Source organism: Octopus bimaculoides, chromosome 1 (genome assembly GCF_001194135.2).
Source record: "Octopus bimaculoides isolate UCB-OBI-ISO-001 chromosome 1, ASM119413v2, whole genome shotgun sequence".
Taxonomy (NCBI): Eukaryota; Metazoa; Mollusca; class Cephalopoda; order Octopoda; family Octopodidae; genus Octopus; species Octopus bimaculoides.
Genome location: NC_068981.1, coordinates 144,931,048 through 144,936,651, shown reverse-complemented (window position 1 = coordinate 144,936,651; position 5,604 = coordinate 144,931,048). Strand labels below are relative to the sequence as shown.

The following is a 5,604-nucleotide window of genomic DNA, read 5'->3' as shown; positions in this document are numbered from 1 at the left end:
TATATATATATATATAAATATATATATATATATATGCATGTGTGTGTGTCCTCCACCATCGCTTGACAATCAGTGTTGGTTTGTTTACGTCCCCGTAACTTGGCAGTTCGGTAAAAACATACTACTAGGCTTATGAAGGAAAGTAAATACTAGGTTCGCTTTGTTCGACTAAACCCTTCAAGGCGGTGCCCCGACAGGGCTGCAGTCGAATGAGTGAAACAAGTAAAAGATAAAATGTAAAATACGCATTTCTGGAATAACTATATTTAGTATTGCAGCTACTGTACCTAAAAAGACTTGATGGTAGTTTTGCATAATCAAAGCTAAACTGGAACTAAGCAATAAGAACAACAACAAAAAGGAAGAGGAGGCTTTATGCAATCATTTCAGACTGAATACATTTTGATTATACGTAGTTCTCTTAAGTGTTACCCTGGAACTATGTAGCAACTATCAGTTGGACAAAAGGTCACAATGAAGCTTGTTGATACAATTTTATATCTGCTCAGAGACCTATGCAAAGCTTTGATCGTTCGACATAGTCAAAGTGATTTGTGTAACTGAAACCCGAGTGTCTTTTTGGTCAGCTGAAAGCAGTTTTGGTACAAACTTGGCGGACATGCGTCTCGTACCTAAATCTTAAGTGATAATGGACTGACTTGAACCGTAACTAATCTGCACATCCTCTAATAACTTACGGGTGGTGATACGACGATTTCCCCTCACAGTTACACGCACATCTGTGATGTTTTACTCAATTCTGCTGGTTGCGGCTCTATGAGAACTTTCATCAATATCGACATTTCCAATTTCTTGGAAACGTCTCAACCACTCGTACATTTGTGTGCGGCTCATACACTCCACTCCATACACTTTTAACCACTTTACGTAGGCCTCTGTGTAGGTATCACCATGACAACCTTCTCTGTCATGGTTAATGCGACGATCACACGATACACACGTTGCTTCCAAGCACTGCTGTAAACAGCGGAGTTGAGCTAGAATGTTAAAACTTAGTGCGCATGCACAGCAGAGTTCAAGGTCAATCGTTACCAATGGCTTCACTCTGCGTGCTTTAGCTTCGTTACTATGGCAACACTGCGGATACTTATTGATCACACCTCGTAAAAGACCTATGAACTGTTGTGTAGAATACTTATCGTAATAAAATATCTATTTTATGCTGACATACCTCACCACTTATGCAAAGTGAAAAAAAAGGGGTAAAGACCCCTTTTGGTGAAGAATGACCATGGGATTGCACCTAGAAAGTTCCCTTCCGAGGTACAAGTCCAGGAAAGGTTGTTTATAGAAGACTAGCAGGCACCCGTGCATACCAGTCTTTCCGCTCCACGCCACCGATGTTATCTAAAGGAAAGGCAAACACCGATACATCTTGACACCATTTCTTCAGCTGAGTGAACTGGAGCAACGTGAAATTCTCTTGCTCAAGAACACAACACACAGCCCAGTCCGGGAATCGAACTTACTACCTCATAATTGGGAAGCCGATGCTCTAACCACTGAGCCATGTGCCTTCATGCAGAGTAAGTTTTCATAATATAAATGGCAAAGAAGCCATTTAAGACTTTGACTTCAAGTCATTTTTGAAGTGAAGTAAGACTGCTTGAAACCATTTCTTTCTAAGCTGTAGTTAAAATAATGTGTTTAGATATGTTCGTGTGTTGTATGTATGAGAGAAATATGAAGAGATGAGGCTGTAAGAGAAGAGAACAGGCTCCATCCTACACAAATGGACAATCCTTGAAACGTCAAATTCCACTTCTCTTCTTTGGTATACATATTTAAATACACGAAACAGGGTGCAAGTTTTGATAAGGCAAATCACTAAGGGCTTGCTCGCACTCTATGCTTTTGTCCTCCTATAGTTATAACAGTATTTTGTCAGGCTATTGTGAACAAATGAAAGTTTTTTCATTTAAATTAAGGTGCTTAATGCAGTGAGATGTATCACAAATGGTGTCAGTTAACAACGAATTAGATTTGACACTTTCACTGATGTTTTGGTAAGGAACATAACCCTGAACTAGTTATCTTCCAGAAACATATTAAGATGTTAACTCGTCGTTGTAAGCAACAGAAGAAAAGGTTCAATTATTCACTGTGTCGTCTAATTACAGGATTCAGCTGCATTATTCATCAGAGCTAATTACAGTCACATAGAGATACCTATTTGGAAGTTATACGACTCTAGTCTTGATTATTTCCAGTGTTTTCATTTTCAGGAATGATCAGAGTAGTGTTAAAAGCTGTTATTACCAAAGGGAAAAAATTATATATATATCACTTGGTCGAGCAAGGAAGGAAGATGACTTCGATAGCTTTTTTTTTCTATTGTCACTTATTATTAGAGGAAGTGTAACTTCGAAGGACAAATGTTGTGTCTGTGGATGTATGCTTTACTTACGAAAGAAAACTGAAAGTGACAGGATGACTGACAACGTATCGGCTCAGTAAAACTGTTGTCTGTATGTATTGCAGAAGAAATTAATTATATAAGGATTCGACGTACATTCAAATTCAGTATTTGCACACTTCGTACTTTCATCATGCTAGACTATTAATAGTCACGCCTTAACTAATCTAGAAGATTCTATATCCAGCACAGATCAGCGCGTCTTCTTATAAACAAACATTAGTATTTTATCAAATTACTATTTACTTAAGGACAGGTGTCACATTGACTGTTCTCGAGTAGGATTTATAAGTATGCGATTGATTTATTATGAGTGAGAAAAGAGTAGAAAGAAAAAAACCACAGGTCTTATTAGCTAGGAAAAATGAAAGATGTGTGAGTGTAGGTGTGTGTAGGCGTATTTGTGCGTGTGCATATATATGCGTATATATATATATATATATATATATATATATATATATATATAATTGTTAAAGAGGACAACAAACGTTAAGGCAAAGAAGCAAACATCTCAAGGACAGGAGTAAAGGAATAAGGAGATGAAGAAAGAGAAGGTATATATATACAAACACACACATAAACACACACGCACAAACACACACAGAGGCATATATATATATATATATATATATATATATTTGCACACATGTGTGTGCGTGTGTGTATGTATCTGTGTCTTTGGCTCCCTTATACTTGACAAACAGAGCTGGTTTGTTTACGTTCCTGTAACTTAGTGTCCGATAGAATAAGTACACTACCAATTATTTTAAGCCTGGTACTTATGCTACCCGCTTCGTTTGCCGAACCGCTAAGGGGGCGTAAACAAACCGATTGTTAAGCGGTGTAGTGTGGACCAAACATATACACAAAGTCACGTACAGACTCACACATATACATACACACACACAGTCATTCACACACAAACATATTCACACGCACACACACATACATGCGCACACACACATACTCGCACACGACGGGCTTCTTTCAATTTCCGTGCATCAAATCCACTCGCCAGACATTGGTCAGCCCGAGGCTATAATAGAAGACATCTTCGCAAGATGCTACGCAGTGGGACTGAACACGAGTTCATGTGGTTGAGAAGTAAACTTCTTACCACACAGCCATGGCTGTGTCTTTAGACGAGGGTTGCTGAAAAGTTCCCGGCTTTAAGGGTATCGCGGAAGGCCTGCTTGGAGTCCCAACGTTCCAAATTCTTTTACAGGTTTAGAAAATCCGCAGGACCACTGCAATGATTGTGTGTATCTGAGAGGGGAATAAAATCATAAGCATCTGCTCCTCTTGTATTTCCTTTTACTCAAAGCCAGACACTTTTCAGCACCCCTTGTGTATACATACATACATACATATATACATAGATACATACAAAGATACATACATACGTACACACACATATACATACTTAATACATACATATATATATGTTCATTTGGCGTTCCTCAAACTCAGCAACGCACCCACACATACTCACACTTCCAAGCAAACACACCGACGTATAAATAGACATTCAAGTGAACACACACACACATACATACACATGCACAAGCGGTAATTATAACTAGTTAACACTTAAGGTCATGCATATAGTTATACATATCTTGCATGAGTATATCTGTTTGCCTCGGTGTCCATATGAACACACACACACACACACATATATGCCTACATTCATACTCATATAGCTGTATGTATATGAATATGCATACGTGTATACGTATATATATATGTATATGTATATATATATATATATATATATATATATATATATATATATTGTTATTATTATTATTATTATATAGATATTATTGTACTAAGAGACTTCCATAGTCGCTCTATCTCTGTAATTTACGAAGCCTGCAGGCTTCTTTACAAATATTATATATATATATGTATGTATTTATGTAGGCATGTAGGATGTATGCATGTATGTATGTATGCATGTATGTATGTATGTATGTTTGTATGTATGTATGTATGTATCAAGTAAAAGACTTATTTGCAGTGCAACTTGGCTTAATGGTACAGATCGCTTTGTCGGTTTCTGAGAGGTACAGTTTTCGATTCTCTGTAGCCACCTGCTGGCAACTGTTTTCACTGGTGGTGCTCCAGGATGGCCACAAACATAGGGCTGAAACATCATATATTCTGTTTTAAATTTGTCATCCTTTACCATGCACTTGTTTCAGTCATTAGACTGCGCCCATGCTGGGGCGCCGCCTTGAAAAATTTTTAATTGAATGAGTCGACCATAGTACTTAAGTTTCTTGGTCTTGTACTCTTATGTCTGTATCTTTTTTTCGCATCACTATCTTACAGAGACGTAAACGCACCGGCACATGTGCATATACATACATACATACATACATACATACATACATACATATATGCATACATACCAACATAGATACATATATATATATATATATATATATGTGTGTGTGTGTGTGTGTGAGAAAGTTGGCATGTGAAAGCACGTGGTTGGATGTATAAAAGATAATAAGAGTGAAAAAACTACAGAAGGCTTGTGTTACATGGTTAAAATATATATTTAAATTATGTCAGAAAAATGTTAGAAAAATGTTATAAAATCTTTTTGGTATATAAACATTGTATTTTGAGAAATAACCGGTTTCGTGTTGTCTTTTCAAATTTCTCTACTTCATTGTGTCGTGTTCGTTATAGATATATATGCGTGTATGTCTGTGTATTTATATACATATCCGTATACATATATGGATATGTAGACATACACACAAACAAACAAACAAACAGACACACACATATACACAAAAATATATAAATATGTATCTGCTTGTGTGTGAGGGTGTATATAAGAGCTGCATTAAGAGAAGTTATATGAAAACCAGAAACAAGTATAATTTTCGTATAAAAATATAAACGATCCTGCGCTACACATTTAAAAACAAACTCTGTGATTATTTGTACGCACGAACTCGCCAGTTGCCGATACTCTTACACGGGTAGTAGACCATGAATTACAAATAAACTGCACATGAAAAATATGGAAGGAACGTCTAAAATTTAGTTGACATTAAACAACTTTTACAGAAATCATTCGGAAACTTTTTTTTATCATTCTGAAAACATTTTACACACACACACACACACACACACACACACACACA

At 36.7% G+C, this 5,604-nt stretch overlaps 1 protein-coding gene across 1 annotated transcript in view; it reads right to left on the bottom strand.

Annotated features, from left to right (window-relative positions):
- The window catches only part of LOC106868068 (secretin receptor), a 725,176-nt gene that overhangs the window by 470,084 nt on the left and 249,488 nt on the right, over positions 1–5,604 (bottom strand). The window lies entirely within an intron of this gene.